Source organism: Telopea speciosissima, chromosome 11, assembly GCF_018873765.1.
Source record: "Telopea speciosissima isolate NSW1024214 ecotype Mountain lineage chromosome 11, Tspe_v1, whole genome shotgun sequence".
NCBI lineage: Eukaryota > Viridiplantae > Streptophyta > Magnoliopsida > Proteales > Proteaceae > Telopea > Telopea speciosissima.
Window position 1 is genome coordinate 20,632,000 of NC_057926.1, and position 21,337 is coordinate 20,653,336.

The window sequence follows — 21,337 nt, forward strand, 5'->3', positions numbered from 1 at the left end:
AAGAACGACGGATCCTGTGGAGATTGACCCAGCCTATCTGGGTGGTGAGGATTATGAGGCTTGGGGTGGTCAGCCAAAGATGGAGCATGCATCTGACTACCTGTGTGATGAGTGTGCTCATGAAGCACCGTAGTTTGGGCTAGGGGCCCTTTTTTTGGCTAACATTTTTGGATTACAGTAACCAATAACTTTGGGATTTTATTTATTTTTCCTCCTTGGATATTATTAACTACTATTTGTGGTATTTAACTGTTGGGTTGGAAACTGAAACCGTTATTCATATAGGAAATTATCATTTAGAATTCCTATTATATTTGGATTGACTATTACATATTTATTTCGATACAACTCTGATTTTGGTTCTTATATTCTGAATAAGAACCCGAATAGTGTGCATGACATAGCAAAGCATCGATCTTATAGTTCGGTGTGGAATACAGGGGTATGCCCGTCACATTTCCCCAGGTTGAGGGATGGGGGTGTGACAGTATGGTATCAAAACAGCTTTTGGCCCGCCATGCACACTACCAGATCTGATCCATCTCGATTCATTCTGTGTTAGGATTCGAAATATGAAATCTTGACAAACACAAATAAGAAATTAAGGTAGAGACATGTTGATGACTGAAACAAAATTGTATTAGGTAGAAGGTTTTCTTACATACTTAGGCCGTCCAAGGCCGACATAACCCAGATTACATTAAAATAAAAGAAAAAGGAAAGGTACAAGTGTTCCTTCCCCACTCTCTACCACTTAAAACATTGAAAGTAAACCAAACTAAATTGAAACATAATGAAGTAAGAAATTAAAATAGATCCTAGGATTGATTTGGTGCTATCTCTTTTCCCTTATCCTATGCCTGAGTTGGTCTTGCCCTTCCAGCTCTAGCTGTAGGCCTATCCATCATCAGACGGGGCTCGATGTCACTCAACCTCTTATCAATGTCATCAAACCCCGCATTCACAAGAGCCACTAGATCATTGTATTGGGCCTCTAATTTCTTCTCTAAGGCAGAAACCCTCTGCTCTAACATCTGCTCAATGGAAGAGAACCACTGTACCATGTACCCCCAACTTGGTACACTCGACATATCTCGCACCCCCTCTGGTGGAGGTGGATCCTCACAAACCTGGGAACTAGATGCCCCAGCACCTCGGCCTGTAGTGGCTGCACCACAGCCTGTAGAGGCAGCACCTCCCCATCCACGGCCCCGTGCTGATGCACGTGTAGAGGCCCGGGTAACTCTGACCTTCCTAGTAGCTAGAGGAGCCACAACACCATCACCACCATCTCCATCAAAATCATCAGAACTATCACCGCCATCACCATCCCCTGCTGAACTCTCCGGTGATAACTCTACACTCCCCTCTCTCCCAGTCATCTTCATCTTCGAAAGTGTAGTTTTGTTGATTGGAGTCACCGCCTTGCCTAGATGGGTTACGTTCAAAGGAACATTGAACCGGCGCAGAATCTTGGTGATCAACTTGGCATAGGGCAAGGTCCCATCCAAAGGGTACTCACCATGGTGCCCCATGGTCCGAATAATGACATTTGGAAGACACAGTGGTTGCCCTATGTAGAGGCAGTAGGCACAATAGCTTTGCATATTTGAGACCTGTCAAAAAATAGAAAAAAAGAGTTAGAAATTTTAACAATTCAAACCATGGGGTAATAAAAAGAAAAAAAATGATTAAATACTTGATGCTTGTGTCCGCCTGAGGGGAGGTAAACTAGCTACGCCAGACGTGCAAGGATGCCAAGTGATGGTTAGTAATCCTTGATGAGGAGTTGGGAGGTTATCTCCTCAGGGTGTAGGACCTTGATCATGTCTGTGTACTCCTCATCAGTAAGGAAGGCCGAATAATCACACCTGGAGGTCCGTACTTGCATGAACCTGCCATGGACATCCCCAACAACTCCCCCAACTCGACGGTGGTGATATTGATGTCCACCCCATTGACTCTGGTAGTGAGTCGATGTCCCTGTGCGCCAATGTCGTCCAACTCAAGGTTGGCATAAAAATATCAGACTAACATAGGGTAGTAGTTGTCCTCTGGTTCAAGAATGTTTGACCATACGAGATGAGCAAACCTCTCCACCACTTGGAAGGAGCGAAAATCCTCTACAACAACCTGCCTCTCGGGTATGAATGAGGCACGTTGTAGATCACCCGATAATTTTGCATACCCTGGCTCACGGAACAAACGCTCGTTGAATTCCATGGCAAACTTACACGAGAAAGGAAAGCGTACAAGCGAGTAGACGTTGATTAGGACAAAGGAAAAATATAATATTCATTGACGCCAAGTTATAAACACCTTGCGTGCATTCTACCTTATAAATAAAATAGCAAAAATAATTGAAGTAAACCTAATAAGAGGGAAAAAGAAATTTAAAGCCCTAAAACAAGCCCCAATGGGTGGAAAGATGTGAACGAATCCAAAACAAATCCGAAGAAACCCCACATTCACGTGCATAACAAGAAATCTCCTATCCGATCAAAATACAATAATACCGATTGAGTAAAACTTGGATTTCAAAGCACAATAGGAGTGAAATAAAAAATCTATACTAATGAGTGCGTGTATTGGTGGGTGTTTGATGTTTACACCCCAAACCAATCGATGTGTCATGAGTTTTGCCCTAGGCTATGCAACAAAATTCGATTTTGGGTAAATCTCACCAAAAAACCTAAAATAGAGCTATAGAGATCATGTCGTATCATGAGACCATCACCAATAGTAACCTATCTAGTTCAAATGTGGTTGCATTCACAGATTAATCAATTAGAGACATTGTTAAACACTAAACAATACAAGAAATTTTAGGTAAAACACCTTAAATGCCAGCCTAGAATCAATTAGAGAAGAAGAGTGTTGAGAATAGAGTTTGGAGAAGATGGACTCACCGTGCTTGATGCTTGGAGGATTTGATGGTGACTCGGAGCCTCGAGAGTGGAGTTTGGAGCCCTCTTGGTCACCCTTGTGTTGTGCCCTGGCGGATGGTGCAATAGAATGAGAGCCAAGAGTCGCGGCTCTTGTTTTTGAAAAACTGATTTCCGCCATGGCGGCCGATGGATTGTCTGCCAGGATAACCACATGAGCCGCCAAGCACATCATCCGTGAGGTGCAGTTTTGGCCTGTTTTGATGAATTTTGTTGCCCCATTTGGCATGCACCCTTGTTACATGCTTTAGACCCTTCGAGTATGGCCTCGTATATATATAATTGTGTGTTCTTTACTGTATGATGATTGATTACGATATGCTTATTGTGAGGCTAATATTTTATGATTTTCTTTTAGGATTTAGCCATGGTGCGCGGGCGTCGTGGTTGTGGTCCTAGGGCATCCACACCTAGTCGAGACTATGATCGAAACATGGCTAGTACTTTCGACGTCCCCTTTTCAGATGCCCCCAGGTACACTACGGCTCATGATGTGAGCCAAATGGTTGGGGATATGAAGGGAGAATTTCGGGCCCAACAGACGGACTACGTGGAAGAGATGAGACGCACCTTCCAACAGCAGCAAAGGGACTTTACGGATTACTTAACGGGTCAATATGAGGCCGATGAGAGGGCTAGGGCGGCAGCCTATACTCCACCCCTGACACCCGTGGTGGCGGCTTAGCCGGCTCAAGTACAAGTGGATGTCACGAAGATTATTGAGAGGTTCCAGAAGATGAGGGCCATGGAATTCAATGGGCTGAACAAAGATCCTTTGCACCAATCTATGTGGATTAGGGAAATGGAGAAGACGTTCATGATGATCGATTGCACTGAGGATTGTAAGATTCGGTGTGCCACCTACATGTTAAAAAGTGAGGCGGATGATTGGTGGAAATCTACTGAACCCAACCTCCTTACAGAGCACCCCAACCTCAATTGGGAATAGTTCAAGGGGGCTTTCTTTGAAAACTACTTTCCAGAGAGCTTCTGGGGAAGGAAGGCGACGGAGTTCATGGAGGTCGCTCAGGGAGCCAAATCTGTCCTCGAATATCAACAAAAATTCGAGGAGCTATTCCACTTTGCACCTCCCCACTTGAGGTTTGACATTGAGAAGGGGAAGAGGTTTGAGAAGGGCTTGAGGCCGAGTATTAGCTCGATTTTGTCATCCCATGGACCCCAAACATATGCTAAGGAGGTCTAGATAGCCAAGACCATTGAAGACAGACAAAGGAGTTCATACTTTGCTCACTCGGCTCAGAGTAAGAGGCCGGCAACTACAACAAATGGCCAAGAACCTAGCAAATTTCCTCGGACACAGTACTCGGGCTATGCGCCCACATATTACAAGCGTGCGAATTCAACCTAGCCCGCACAGCCTGCTCAATCTGCAGCTTCATCTCTTTCCACTGGTGGTACTATACGGTGTTACAGCCATGGTACTATATCTCGTGATATATCGGTATCTCGGGCCTACCAAGATATCCGAAATATCCAAAATTTGGTGAAATTTTGCCGAAATATTGTGTTTTTTTTGCAATATTTTGGGAGTCCATCTCGGTGGGTATTTGGCCATAGCTAGGCCTGATATTTCATGGACACACTTATTTAAGCTAAAAAAACACATTTAAATCTTCATATTGCAAAAAAAATGAACTCAAAGTGGTGTTTTGGGTTTGCACCCTTGATTGACTGTATACGGTCGGACCCTGTTGTATGAAATAGTTAAATACATATTGTTTAAGTACTAAAAGACATAATAAGAAATTTAAACAAAGTAATGAAACAAAAATAAAGTCAAATGTAGCCTTTAGTTTAAACTTTAAAGTTCAAACTCATAAAGTCATAAGTGCATAAGTCATAACTCATAAACTTCATAATAGTCAATAATTCAATACTCAATACACAAAGTATTTCTATGAAATTTACCGAAATGTACCAAAATGTACCAAAATTTACCGAAATATACTGCTCAATACACAGTATTTCTATGAAATATATCAAAATATACCAAAATTTTGCCAAAATTTGAACTTTTTTCATTTCGGAAGCCCATCTCGTCTCGGTAGTGTCGAAATTACCAAAATATACCAAAATTTCATGAAATATACCAAAATTTTACGAAATATTGCAAAATTTTATACCATGCTCAATACACAGTATTTCTACGAAATATACCCAAATATACAAAAATTTACCGAAATATACCAAAATATACCGAAATTTGAACTTTTTTCATTTCGGAAGTCCATCTCGTCTCGGTAGTGTCAAAATTATCGAAATATACCAAAATTTTGGTGATATTTTACGAAATTTTGTACCATGGTTACAATTGCAACAAGCATGGGCATATCTCCAAGGCTTGCCCTCAGCCTAAGCCTTGGGTGCCATAGACTACAGCCCGGCCTTCAGCTTTACAAGCATCTCACATCAAGCCGGTGGGTAAATCCCCTGTGCAAACACAGAGTAATAGAATCCCAGCCCAAGCATACATTATGACTGATGCCGAGGCAGAAGCAACACCTAGGGTGTTGAATCTAACCTTGGACTACTTGAATTAATGTGTTGCATCATGACGCTTCATGCAAGCATGGTTGTATAATGTATTTGTAATAGGTACCATTCTTATTGCTTCTATCCCTGTATATGTTCTCTTTCGTATCCTCTTCTTTTGCCAAGAAGTTGGGTATTAGTCCAAAAGGTCTAGTGCCAGGATTAGTGGTTAGCACCCCATGAGAGGTGTGGTTGGCTTAGACACAGCTTATGAACCATGCCCCATACGGATCTGTGGTCGAGATATGGTTGCACACCTTGTGGAATTAGAATTGAAGGACTTCGATGCGATTTTGGGTATTGATTGATTGGCTTCCTATAAGGTGAACCTAGCATGCGCAGAGCAACTGGTTGTTTTCAAACCTACTGATGGGGAAGAATTTGTGTTCGACGGTGATTGAAAAAAGTGATCCAAAAGGCTTGTCATTTCGACTCTTCAAGCCGAGAAGCTTATGGATCAAGGGTGTGAATGCTACCTAGCATCCGTAATTGACACAGAGGCTATGGTGGTGCCATTAGAAGAGTTGAAGGTCGTGAAAGACTATCTGAAAGTTTTTTTGGACGATTTGACTGAGTTGCCTCCTGACAGAGAGACCGAGTTTGCCATTAACTTACTACCAAGAGTGGCACGGGTATCCAAAGCCCCATACAGGATGGCTCTAACCGAATTAAAGGAATTGTAGGAGCAGTGCAAGATTTGTTGAGGAAGGGCTTCATCCATCCTAGTGTATCCCATGGGGAGCACCGGTCCTCTTCGTCAAGAAGAAGGATGGGAGCATGAGGATGTGCATTGATTATAGGGAGCTTAACAAGCTCACAATCAAGAACAGGTATCCACTACCTAGAATCGATGATTTGTTTGATCAAGGGCGAGAATGTTCTCCAAGATAGACTTGAGGTCTAGGTACCATCAGTTGAAGATTAAAGAGAGTGACATTAGCAAAACAGCATTCCGATCATGCTATGACCACTACGAGTTTTTGGTGATGTCTTTTGGTTTGACCAACGCCCCAGCTGCATTCATGGAGTTGATGAATGGAGTATTCCAAGATCTACTAGACAAGTGTGTGATTGCATTCATTGATGACATCCTGATTAACTCAAAATCTGAGGAAGAGCATGCGGTGCATCTCAGGATGGTATTGCAGCGGTTAAGAGAGAAGAAGTTGTATACAAAGTTTGGTAAGTGTGAGTTCTGGCTCTCACAAGTGGCCTTCCTGGGCCATATGGTATCAGCTGAAGGGATTAAAGTTGATTCGGGCAAGGTAAAGGTGGTAATGGAGTGGGAGGCACCGAAGAATGAGGGGAAGATCCGAAGCTTCCTAGGATTGGCCGGTTATTATTGGCGCTTTATTGAGAACTTCTCACGCATATCCGCCCCCATGACCAAATTAACTCGAAAGGGAGTGAAGTTTGTTTGGTCTGATGAATGTGAGAAAAGTTTCCGAGAATTGAAGCAGAAGTTGAGTACTGCACCGATTTTGACATTGCCTGATGGCACAGGTTGGATGACTGTCTACAGTGATGCTTCAGGACTGGGATTAGGTTGTGTGCTGATGCAAAACAGAAAGGTTATGGCCTATGCCTCGAGATAGTTGAAGGACTACGAGAAAAACTACCCCACTCACGACCTTGAGTTGGCGGCAGTTGTTTTCGCCTTGAAGATTTAGTGCCACTACTTGTATGGCGAGAGGAGTGAGATCTATAGTGACTACAAGAGTCTGAAGTATTTCTTCACGCAGAAGGAGCTAAACATGAGACAAAGGTGGTGGTTGGAACTTATGAAGGACTATGTGTAAATTCACCTAGAGGGGGGTGAATAGGTGTAGGTTCAAAAAATTAAAAGAACTATGTGGAATTAAAACCAAACAATAAAGATAGAGAAGAGTAAAGACAAGTAATGCAAAGAGACACAAGCACTTTATAGTGGTTCGGCCAATATGTGCCTACGTCCACTCCTCTCACCTTAGAGAGAAATTCACTATTTAGAATCCTAAGTGAGCAAGAGGACTCGCACAACTATTTTTGAGAAACGAGCAAGAGGACTCAAAAAGCTACTCTTGAGTTAATGAGCAAGAGGACTCAACAACAACTTTAAATAAAGTAAAGTAAAATACTAAGAAGTTTAAGATTACCTCAAACATTAGTAGAATAGGTGCTACCTTTCAATCTATGCAGCTTGAATGCAAATAAGTATGAAGGGAGCAAGAGTGAGATTGAACTTCTTTGATCCTCTTTGATCTTGAGTGTATAATCTCACTAGGGAGTAATTGATCTTTTAGAGCTCTTGATTGTGGATAATTGTTGTGTTTAGAACACTAATCAAGAGGGTATGTATAGGCTAGAGGCCTAGGACCAATTAGGAATTCAATTAGACATCGGATCCTACAGTCCTTAAATAATCCGGTATGCTGGATGGGAATCCGGTATGCCAGATTACCTACTTTCCTTACGAAATAAAGAAATAACGGCTATATTTCAAACAGTCAGGAGTGATCCGGTATGCTGGATACGGATCTGGTATACCGGATCAGTGTTCACTGCAGTACTTCAGGAATTCGGTATGCTGGATCTCATCCAGCATGCTTAACTTAAACACTATGAGGGATTTCCTGAGATATTACCCCTGATCCGGTATGCCGGATTGGGAACGGGTATGCCGGATTAGGCAACAACAGAGTAATTTAAGTCTAATTTCCTTGGGGGTTATTTTGGGTATTTCAAACCTACTTGGTTACATGGTTAGGGGATCAAAACGCCTCCTAAGGTCATTCTAGGTGCATGCATGCGTGGGTGTGTGCATTACATCAAATGTGACTCAAGAAATACAAAAGAATTTACATATGTTACAAAGTCTTCAAATTATGGTCTTCTTTGCAATTCTTCAATATATGTTTGACTTTGGCTTCCAAGCTCCAATCTTCTTAGTGGTCTTTGAACACTTATGTAGATCTTTGAACACTTGTGTATGCTCCCCCTCACTTGGTGCTATGCTTTATCTCTAACACACTTAGAACAAAAACATTAGTCCAAGTCTTATTTGTTATCATCAAAACATCATCACGGGGATGACTTGGAGAGTGTGGAATGTCGAGTCATTTCCCTAACACTATGATTGCACAATCTACTACCACCCTGGCAAGCAAATGTGGTAGCGGATGCCCTTAGCCGGAAGTTTCAAACTACATCTTTGGCAGCATTGACCACGTGTGAGAAGTTAATCGAGGAAGCTCGCCATATGGATCTAGAGGTATTGGTGGAAGATGCAGCAATGTCATTAGCAACCCTCATTGAGAGCAACCTGATCGATGATGCAATGGTATCCTTATCGGACCTCACAATACATTCATCTTTGATTGAGAGGATCAAGGAGGCTCAACTCAACGACCTATAATTTTAGGAGTTGATTAAGAAGGCTCAGGGTGGGCGCGACTCCGATCCAGACTTCACCATATCTAGGGATGGCATACTTAGATTTCGGGGAAGGATTTGTATACCTAATGATGATGAATTAAAGAAAGAGGTGTTGAGCGAGGCTCACTATTCACCATACTCAGTACATCCAGGTAGCACCAAGATGTACAAGGATTTGAAACAGAGATATTGGTAGTATGGTATGAAGATAGATGTAGTAGTTTATGTCTCCCGATGCCTAACTTATCAGCAGGTAAAGGCCGAGAGGCAGCGACCCCATAGACTACTACAGTCGATGCCTATCCTAGATTGGAAATGGGATAACATCACCATGGCTTTTGTCACTGGTCTAGCTCACACATCTAGAGGGGTAGACTCCATTTGGGTCATTGTGGATCGATTGACCAAGGCAACACACTTCATTCCAATGAAGATGACATATAGTATGGATCGGCTGGCCAAGCTTTACATCGACAATGTGGTTCGCTTACATGGAGTGCCGGTTAGCATTGTTTCGGACTGGGACCCGAGGTTTACTTCAAGATTTTGGGGTGGTTTTTAAAAGGCCATGGGCTCATTACTAAACTTTAGCACAACTTTTCACCCTTAGACCGACAGATAATCGGAGCGCACCATCCAGACATTGGAGGATATGCTTAGGGCATGTGCTATTGACATGAAGGGTAGCTGGGACGAGTACATTGCTCTCTTTGAATTTTCTTACAACAATAGCTATCAGGCATCCATTGGTATGGCACCTTTCAAAGCCCAGTATGGGAGCAAGTGTCGGACGCCATTGTATTGGGATGAGGTTGGCGAATGATGCATCTTAGGACCAAACTTGATTCAGGAGACATGTGAGGTGGTAGATCTGATTCAGGAATGGTTGAAGACTGCTCAAGTAAGACAGAAGAGTTATGCCGATGTCAGGCAGAAGGACCTCGAGTTTGAAATAGGGGTGAAGGTATTTCTTCGGGTGTCACCCACCAAAGGGGTGATGAGGTTCGGGAAGAAGGGGAAACTGAGTCAGAGGTACATCGGACCATATGAAATCCTAGCCCGCATTGGGTAGGTGGCCTATAGGTTGGCTTTGCCTCCTACCTTGGCAGGGGTACACGACGTGTTCCAAGTGTCCATGCTAAAGAAGTATGTTCCGGATCCAACTCATGTTCTCTCCCAAGAGTTACCAAAAATAAATTAGGATTTGACATATGAGGAGTGACTTGTAGCAATATTGGAGTGGAAGGAGTATAACCTTCGGAACTACTCTATCCCTTATGTTGGGGTGCGTTGGAGCAACCATGCTGATCGGGAGGAATCCTGGGAGCTCAAGAGCGAGCTAAGGGCGAGACATCCAGAATTGTTTGGACTATCAGGTACGTCAAATTTTGAGAGAAAAATTTTAGATAAGGTGCGGAGAATGTTACATCCGTAACCAAACCTATACTAATTTAAACTTGTGTGTAGGGGCGGAGCTCTATTATGTTGGGGACCTCTAGAACATCACCATGAAACCAACCTATAGGATCTTCAATATGTCGGATGGCGAACCTGTTGAGGAGAAGTTCCTCGATAGGATTTAAGAAAGGTTCATCAATGACTTCACACATGTCAATCTTCCCCCGAAACTACCCTCCTTGGAGGAATGAATGTATGTTTATTTTACAATATTATATTTCCAATTATGCCCTTGGGAAATTGGGTGTCTCAACCCTCCTGTTTGATGTCTATTACTACCCACCTCACTTGTTTAGATCCACTCAAGAGGCCCTAACCCTGTAGAACCTTCCAAGCTGTCATTTAGGGCTGGCGGCTCTTACAGCAAAATATCTGGTGGATGATGCATGAGCCACCAGATGTCAAAATGCTTCTCTATGAAGCTAAGACCAGCTTGGATCGACCATGCTGTAGCCTAGGGCTTGGCCATTTCCTATTTTGGGCTATTTGGGACCCAAATGACTTATCTAAACCCTATGTCCATGAACCTATGCTCTATTTGGGTTCCACCTTGACTCAAACCCATTTTGGACCTTAGGCAAGCTTCCTAACCAAACATGACCTAAGACACTTAGCTATACCCAGCCAAAACCCTACCCTCACTTCATTTCTCTCATTTCACAACACTGAGGGGGAAAAATGTGGAGAGCAAGAAAGGAAGAGAGAAGGGGCAAGAAGATAGAGGAGAGAGTGAAGAAGGGAGGTTCCACCTCCATTGAAGGCCCATTTAAGCTCACCTTACTCTTCTAGCTGGCTGCCTCCATTCCTGGAGCTTGGAACTTGTGGGAATAGCTGATTGGAGCTCCATTTCAACCATAGAAGACCTTCCCTTGGCTGTCCTAGCTAATCCTTTGGTAAGCTTTTAAGTCTATGTGATTTCTAAGCTTATTCCTACGTGGAATGGATTGGAATCTATCCAATCTTACACCAAACCTTAGGGTTTTTCCTTCTAAATGATTTATCTAATTAATTGGGTGCCTAGAGCATCAATTAGAACCCTAGGACAGACCATCCCCCGTCCTTTGGCTTAGATGCCATGGAACCCCATTGTAGACCATCAATCTTGGAGACTTTGGGTTTAAGAATCAAATCCTAACCTATTGGACCCTATTTGGGATCAAAATCTTTAGTTTAATGGCTACACTAGAGGCCATTGATACCCCTCACACTGACCTTGAAGGACCCTTGACCATTGGTCAAAGTTTGGGAGCAAGCCAAGCCAATCCCTGTATTCTCGGGCTCTAGCGGCTGATGCATGAGCCGCCTAGTGTAGATTGTGATGATTTGGAGTTTGGGCTCCAGACCTCTAACCAGGCCCCCTTGTCATCTATTGTACACCTGTATGTTGACATGTTAGGCTAATATACATGTACGGGAGGAGCGTGTACCATATGGGAGCTAAGGATACCTATACTTTGACTTTGTGAGTGGATCGAACGTTTGAACTACTTTACGGTGTGTTTTTCATTAGGCATAATGCTAGTTGTGCATGCTGATTTGTATGAGTGTTATGCATATTGATTCAACTTTATCTTGACTAATAATAGGATTGGATATTAAACATGATGAAACATGATCAGTTATGCTTAATACCATATATGAGAATGAGATGTGGATAGTGTAGGATACTTTACATGTGAAATTCTTTATAATGATTGATTGATGGATTTGATTTGGGTGGTGATCGGTCAACCATTATTTCGGTATCACCCCCACCGTATTGATACTTGGTGCTGGTGTAAGCTGGAGAGACAAGAGGATAGTTGGCCTCCGGTTAAGGCACTATGGACTCGATCTCAAGGCTACATCCGCACGTGTGAGATTATATTTATATACATATGCATTCAATAGTTGTTTGCTGGTTATGATGTAACATACCCAGTACTATGACCCTTTCGACAGGGGTGTAGGAGTCGTGGAAACCCATGGGTCCCGATCGTATTTCGAGGTAGCTCACCGAGAAGTCACCGATCGTATTTTGATAGATGCCAGGATGGGGTTTGTATTGGGGGCTCGTGGACAATTCGGTGAGTGAGTCCGGTCTCACGGGTTTCCTTAGTAACATGGGGTCGACATGGTCGAAGTACTATCCGTTTCTATGGCACCATTATTTTCCATCCGTTTATAGTACCATTTGCCGACGATGCTGCATGCGTTATTGTAGTACTTGACTCGACTTAGAATCTTGTTGCTAGGGGGAACATTGAACAAAAGCATTCTTACATCGTATGTGATGTGCATACTTTAGCATGCATCGATGGTGTACCTATTATTGTATGAATGTGATTGGTTTGATCGCTGGCTGGGCTTTTGTAAGCTCATCCCTTGAGAGCCTTTGTTTTTAGATATGGATGCAGGAACAACGGATCCAGTGGAGATTAACCCGACCTATTTGGGTGGTGAGGATTATGAGGTTTGGGGTGGTTAGCCAGAGATGGAGCATGCAGCTGATTACCTATGTGATGAGTATGCTCATGAGGCACCGTAGTTCGGACTAGGAGCCCTTAGATTGGGACTTTACTTCTTTCTTATTAGCTAACATTTTTGGATTACTGTAACCAATAACCTTGGGATTTTATTTCTTTTCCTTCCTTGGATATTGTTAACTACTATATGTGGTATTTAACTATTGGGTTGGAAACTGAAACCGTTATCCATATAAGGAAATTATCATTTAGAATTCCTATTATATTCGGATTGATGTTTACATATTTATTCCGCTACAACTCTGATTTTGGTTTTTATATTCTGAATAAGAACCCAGGTAGTATACATGACACAGCAAAGCGTCGATCCTGTAGTGCGGTGTGGAATACAGGGGTATTCCTGTCACATTTCCCCAGGTTGAGAGATGGGGGTGTGACACTAACTCCTGACGGCACTCCCCAAAATGTACCTTCCCACACCTAGGACAAGTTCCAACAAATTTCTTGTTGGAGCCAAAATCACGTCCTCCCTTAGCAATACCACCTTTATAATTGTTTGGTTTAAATTTCTTCCTTTGTTCATTTGCTTTAGGGCAGCTGATATCCTTACTACTGCTCTCTACAATCAGGGCTCGCTTCAACATGTCACTATAAACATCAGATTGGTGTATAGCAACCACCATCTTGATCTGCAGTTTTAATCCATCCTCAAATCGCCTAGCCTTCCTCTCATCTGTGTCCACCAGTTGTGGTGCGAAACGGGCCAGCTCATCAAACTTCCTTTCATATTCGACCACAATACTGGTCCCTTGTTGCAGTCGCAAAAACTTTGCCTCCTGTCAATGGACGGTGGATGGGAAATATTTTTCATTAAACGCCTCTAGGAATCTCTGCCAAGTCACGGGCTGGTTCCTCCCTATAAGCACTTGCCTGGTCGTCTCCCACCAATAATCAACATCTCCTTGCAACATAAAAGTAGCGCACTCCATCTTCATTGCATTAGTAATCCCCAACAATCTGAAAACCTTATTCATCTCCCACACCCAAGACTCCATAACTAACGGGTTAGTGGTACCCTTGAAGGCAGTTGGCCATAGCTTCCTAAACTGTTTGATCACTCTCACTGGATCATCTTGTCCTCCAGCTTGCGCATCACCTCCAGCAGCGGCTGCCCTTCTTCTTTGATATGGATTCATTTTCCTAATAATAGAAAAAAATTATCCACAATTATTATAAAATTTTTAGTTCAACTAATCAATCACCCAACAGTGTCGGTATATTATGATTATCATAATTCCACTATTGATGTCCCTATGCCACCAGACTCTACCCCAAAATCATGCTGTAATACCACTTCTGTAATGACCCAAACCCAGATACTAGTACAGGTACAGCCCTCACGGGCGTTGATCAAACGATCGACAAAATCATACGAAAACATTCAAAACACATCACCAAATTCAAGTCTCAACAAAAATTAAATCAAATTCTTAAATCCCAATATGTACCTACTGGTGGCAATCTAAGGTATATCCTTAATTTAAACTTCAAGTCACTCTATCAGAGTTTACATAAAGTAGCTCCCTACTACATCCATCTACTAAAACAAAATTAAAAAAAACCAATGAAAAGAAAACTTTAGGTTGCCCTCGAGCTCCACTGCAAGTAGTACCTCCACTCTATTCTGTAATATCAAAATTAATAGGATGAGCTCAACAACCCAGTAAGCCAGAAATAGTTGAAATACAACACAGAACAACCATCAATAAGAATCAATAGTTAAAACAAAAAAGAAAAAAAATTTAGTTTCCCAAGAAAATAACATTTTTAATAAAACATCATCATTTTAAAACAAAGTCATCTCCATTTATCATTCTTTAGCCGGCACTGAGGGAAACAGGCTACCATCGCCCATAACATGAGAGAGGACACGGTCAATCTCCAATTGTCTCCAATTATCTCCATTTGTCTCCTATTAATATCATATCACACCGACAACTCATACGTGTATAGTGGGTATGTTTCCGCGGCTCCATGGAACAAACAACCTCTCTGGTGCTGATCTGGGGCAGTCTATTCACTCTCAAAATCTTCTTTTATATCACCTTTCAAAATCACTCTCTCCAAATAAAACACACATGTGAAAAGAAAACAGAGGTGAAATCTCCAAGTAACCATCAACATTTCAATATACAACATACAAAAATATTTGTCTCCAAATTTCAATTATCACCTATAAACATATGGCACACACTTAAACACAGTTCAAATAAGCACATGTCATCACTTCTCATTAGTACAAGCATATCACTCATCACATCACACAACCAAACCACACACCTATGATGTACCCATACTATAATCTACTTACCTTAGTTTGCAAATGTGTTATCCCCACCCTCTAAGTTTCCGGTTTCCAAAAGGTCCCTATCTGCAATTATAAGGTGTTCTTTCTTAATCACCTTAATTTACAAATCAAACAAGCACCCTACTACCTCAAGAGTCAAAATACGGTCCAAAATAAAATAGGGAAGTTTCTCAATCATAACAATAAGCAACCTCAGAATGGGTCCAAATCAGAATCAAGTTTCTCCCCCTAGTAGGCCAACAAAACCCCAAAACCTAATCCTAAATTGACCTACATTGGGTTCTGCAAATTTGGGTCCCAAATATAGTCCCAAAATTCTAAAACTGAATAGGTTTTCAACGTAGCAAAAACCAGAAGTTTAACATTAAAATATAATGGTTTTCAATGTAATAAAAATCAGAGATCAGCTTTGAACAGTATACGTTTCAATGTTGTAAAAATTCAGGAATTAGCTTTAAATCAGTCTAAGTTTCAATGCAGAAAAAATTCAGGAATTAACTTTAAAATCAGAGAAGGTTCCAATGCAGCAAAATTTAGAAGTTAACTTTAAAATCAAAGAAGAGAAAAGTCAGAGTTTAATCCTTAAAATAGGGCAAAATATCATCATGAGTAATATGAATCACACATTAAGTAGGTCTGGGCAAAGATAATCTGTTGGAGATCAAAAACATATCGAGCAATACATAGACAGAATGTAAGTTTTTGTTTTTCACTTAACAGGAAGGGGGTCACCCACGGTTGGCAGTAGGTAGCCCATATGGGGCTGAAACTCAAATTGAAGGAGCCCCTAATGATGCTCAGTAATCCCTCTAAAGAGCTTGAGAAAACAACAACATGTCCAAGAGTTATGGCAGAACCGATCTGCCTAATAAAACCTTGACAGGAAGGGTTCAATAATCAGAAAATAATACGAGTTTTTAACTCACTTGACGTTGTGGATCAAACACAGGATGGAAAAGAAACAGAAAATAAAGTCTAAAGCCTTCCTTCACTAATTGCAGTCCAAATTGTAGCCAAAATACATAGACCAGAAGTTGTTTCGATTCTCTTTCTCTATTTCAGATCTCCTTCTCCTCTTTCTTTGTATCTCATGCACACCCCTCTTACACTACCTCTCGATTTCAAACTCTCTCTCTCTCTTTTCCCTCTTCCCTTTGTAGTCCACGATTCTAGTAATTCACCTTTATTTCTTTCCTTCTTTCACGATGTCTCTTTCCCTATCCCTCATGGTCTCTGATGAGCACATTTATGTGTGAAAATATTCTATTTAATTCTGCATTTTTATTCACTTAGAATGGAGCTACCTTGGGTATTTTATGTTATTTTCAGGTTTAAGTCATTTCATGCGATTTCATGCTATTTTGGAATATTGGGCATCGTATCTTCAGATTTACACGTAAAGTGGTCCAATTTCTTTTCATGGTTGCGAAGAGGGTTGAATTTTTAGCAAGATAAACGTGTTGCAGTAAAAGTATGCATCAGCTTTGAAGTCCATACATATGATTATTCTTTTTGGGCCAGAAAAGAATAATGGGCTAGAAAATGAGTTGAAATGCAAGCTCGAGCCCAGAACCAAGGAAGGATTTGATGCAATCTAGGGACCAGTCTGCCCATAGATCGACTCACATGTGATCAAAGGCGAGATGGGAAGAAGTTTCACTAAAGACCCAAGGGCATAATTGTAATTTTAGAAAATTAAAAAATTTTCAAAAGATATCCGATATTGGGCTTATATCGTCCGGAATATTAATTGGAGCAACTTTAATTCTCTGATTGGATCTATCCGGGGCCAGAATGGAGAGATATTTTCAAAAAGAGAATTTTGATCAAATTTATAATTTGGATTAAATTCTCTTTTCTCTCTCTCTCTCTCTCTCTCTCATCCCAGTATGGTTCTATCTCTCCTATTTCAAATTTCTCTTCTTTCTCTCTCTCTCTCTCCCTCTCCCTCTCTCTCCCTCTCCCTCTCCCTCTCCCTCTCCAATCCCTCACGGTCTCACCTTTCCTAATTCTATTCCACTTTTCTATCTCTTTCCTCTTATATCTCTACTTTCTAATCCTCACGGTCTCTCTATCGATTTCCCTTCCGTGGAGATATATATAGGGTAAATATCATGGACACCCCCTCTAAGCATTCAATATGTCACGGACTTACCATACTTTGAAAAATTATCACAGACACTCCTTACTTTATGATTTTATTTCAACTTAGTTCACTCTGTTAAATCTGTGCAATTAAGTTACTGTTAATTCTTTTATAATAGCAAAATTACCCTTACCATAGGATGTACTTCCCATAATACCCTTAAGAATAAAACCTCAATACAAATCATTATCTTCATCTTCTTTAATCGACAGTGGGGCTTCTTTTTATTCTTTCTCCTCTTGCAACCCCTTTCCTGCAACTCCATCCCCACGGCCCACCCTGCTCCTTCAACCTTGTATCCCTTTTGTAATCCACCTAACCCAAAACCGAACCAGCAATCATCTCTACCTACCTCTGCAACCTGCGTACGAGAGGGTGAAAGACTGCAAACAGAGCACACAAGATGCACAGGAAGCATGGGCACTGTGAAATTTTAGGCGATCATGACAGAAGGAAAGAGAAGAAATCCAAGCGAAGGCCAAACAAGCACCTCTCAAGATTGGACGATGATATCAGTAGTGATGACTATGAGAGTGGGTTTGAGGAAGATCTTAGAAAGAAGCTATTTCACAAGAGGAGGCATAGGCACCCTAGTTCAAGGTCTGATTCAGAGTTGAGTGATGAGAGTGAGGGAGAGCATGCTGGGAAAAGATCGGAGACACCTTCTATTGACAAAGAAATAGAAAATAATTATGCGTTGGTTTTGTTGTTTTTTTTTTTCTTTCTTGGTGGGATAATCCCATATTGGGTATTTTTCTTGATGTGGATAACAGTTGCAGTTAAGACATATACCTCAATTGAATTTAGGTTTTCTTCTTCCTCCACCTTAATTATTCCTTTATTGTTGAGATGTGATTCATTATTATACACCAAAGTAACCTTGGTTCTTTCAACATGCTCCATTTCATTAAAAAAACCATTACCATGCGTCAATTATCTTGTTAAAATGGAGATGTCAGTCTACTTATTAATTCTTTAGTTCATCCATTGCACAATTGATTAGAGTATGCATGAGAAGTAAGAATTTTCAACTTGGATTCGAGGATCAAATAGGTCTGTGATGGAATTGCTCTCAAGAACCCTACAATCGGCCCCTCAGATCTAAATACCTAACAATCCAATCCCAAAAACCCTAGAAATGGCTGCTCTAGAATGCCCTGAATAGAGATCAGTTATGGCTGCTTGTGATTGAGTTTTTGAAACAGTGGTGAGAAGGCATTGATGTATACACGAGAAACACCGTTATTTGACAGAATTAGATCTTTTTGGAAAGAGCAAGATGTCCTTTGCCCTTAAGAACCTCTTATGTTCCAGTCACTTCTGTGATCTGTTCAATAATAATATGAATCAAATGGTCCGATTTTGAAGTCCGGCAGGCTTGAACCTGACTTCCGCTGGGTCCTCCGGCAAGGCAAAAAGTCTTGAACCTGGAGAGGCCTCGCGAAGTTGCAGATCTAGAGAGGAGAGAGCGGTCCAATTTTGAAGAGGTTTTCGTCGAGATACTACTATCCGAGAAGAACTTCTCTGACAAGAAAGCGTACACAGGTTGCAGATCTAGAGAGGAGGGAGGAATTGTCCGATTTTGAACTCCGGCGAGCTCTCGTCCCTCTCGCACGCAGGTTGCAGAGGAGGTAGGTAGAGAGGAGAGAGTGAAGAAAAGTTGTTTTTTTTTTTTGAAATGAAATGAGAGTTTTTTATTTAAATAACTAAGTGGGTAAAATAGACATTTCAATTTTGGTTGCTAACTGTGCTTAACGTCAGTGGGAAGGTAGCCATTTTGACCAAGTTTGGTAAGTCCGTGACATATTGAATACTTAGAGGGGGTGTCCATGAAATTTGCCCATATATATATATATTGAAACCTGCTGAAGCCAGAGAGGATGGGATTTTGAAAATTAGTACCATTGCCAAACCAGTAGAGCATCTCCATCACCTTCTTCCAACGTTTTCTTCTTGGGCAGCAACTCGCAGAGATCGCCAAGCACACCTCCATAGATCATCGTCACCATTGCTGCCCCCTGTCTCTTAGCACCATGATCGGCTAAGTTCTTTCTATCTTTATGTGTTGATGAACTAATGATGTTTGTTATTTAAAATTCTGGTTTGCATTCTTGATTGCTTGATGTTGAGACTCCATCCCTAGTTGGATAATTTTAATTGATATATTTAGTTGGAAAATTCTGTTTCTGTGATTCATTATTTTCATTCAAGCAATGGTATTCTGTTCTTATGTAGTTGTACTGATGATGGATTATAGTTGAACGAACTAAGTGTGCCAAGCCCTATAAGTGAAGGACGATAGTACTTGTCAAGATAGTCCATACCTAGGAGGAACCCTACATTCTGTGATGTTATTAGGCCTATGGTTATAATAAATCGAAGCATGCAATTGAATTGAATAACAACCCATTGGGGATTTGAACCCTAAAGATAATCTTCTCCTGTATTTGCATATCATTGTTAGTTTAGATTTGTTTCTTTCATTCGTAGTTTAAAATCAGATTTATTGCATTTTAATTTTCATCACTATTATCTAATCATCTTAGTAAGTTTACCTTCCAGTTCCCCGTAGATCGACCCCTTACTTGGTACTTGCTAGATTAATTTAGGGTTTTATTTTTGACCGGTTAACAACATGATCAAATTTTGGTGCCGTTGCCGGGGAACCGAAGCACGGTTGCTAAGATTGATTGAGTTGTTTTGTGTTAACTTTGTTTTAGTTTTAATTTTGTAATTCCAGAATTTTTATTTTTATTTTTAATCTCTTTATTAGGTTAATTTTAGTATACCTAACATTCTCTTTGTTTGTCCAGGAAGCCAAGTAGATCGAGTAAGGACAAGCTGTCCATTTAGTTTACTTTTAATTCCTAGACTTTACGTAATTAGGGTTATTTTATGTAATTTTTTTAATTTCAGCATTAGATTGGGTGTTTAGGTTTAATTTTAATTCCCTCAGCCCCTTAAGATCATATGTGTAACCATTCATCGAGGGCAGCACGTGGAATTGCACAACCGCCAACACCAGGTAAGTATTTTCGTTAGTTTTAAATTAGTTATTTTTTTTAACTTTTAGTTCTGATTTTTATTTTTATTAATTGTTTTTATTAGTTATCACGTTTTAATTTACTAGTTTTAATTTTTGTTTAAGTAGCACGTTCAACCTGTGTTGGGTTTTATGCATGGTCGGCATTCTTTGCACCCCAACCTAACTTCCCTTGACCTAGAAATAGAGCAATCTGTGACTAGACCTAAGGATGAGGATAATAATAATAGAATGGGTGACGAAAACCAGCCAAGAAGACCGCTGAGTGAGCACTTAACTCCAACTGCCTATACCCCTGCATCTTGTATTCAGTTGTCTGCCATTCAGGCTGCTCAATATGAGATCAAGTCCAACATCATACAGATGTTACCATCCTATTATGGACTTGCTAATGAGGAGCCTTATAAGCATCTTGATGAGTTCTTAGAGGTGTGCTCTACAGTCAAAATCCAAAACCTCTCTGAAGATGCCCTAAAGTTACTCCTATTCCCATTTTCCTTAAAGGATAAAGCCAAACACTGGCTTCATTCCCTAGATTCGGTTAGGATTTCTACACGGGCGGGGATGCAGCAGGAATTTGTAAAAAAATTTCCCCATTGGCCGGACTAATAGCCTTAGAAGAGCCATTACTAGTTTCACCCAATTAGAGGGCGAACAATTTCATGAAGTGTGGGAGAGACTCAAGGAATTACTTAGGAAGTGCCCCCACCACGCTATTCCGAAATGGCAGTTAGTCCAGTGCTTTTATGATGGCCTCTGTGACCAATATAGGCAGATGGTAGACTCCTCTTGTGGTGGAACATTTATACACAAGAATGAGACGGAAGCATGGGATCTTTTTGAAACCCTTAGTAAGAATTTCCAACGTCATGCTTCGGCCTCTCGCATTGAGATTCCACATATAGGGCAACCAAAGAAGGGTGGTCTCTATGAGATCAACCCAAC

General features: G+C 41.1%; 1 non-coding gene across 1 annotated transcript; it reads right to left on the reverse strand.

The window, feature by feature from the left end:
- Nucleotides 1–21,002: 21,002 nt before the first annotated feature.
- On the reverse strand, nucleotides 21,003–21,109 carry LOC122646947. Its single transcript, XR_006330748.1, has one exon. It is a non-coding gene; the product is annotated as a small nucleolar RNA R71 (small nucleolar RNA).
- Between the last annotated feature and the right edge of the window lie 228 nt (nucleotides 21,110–21,337).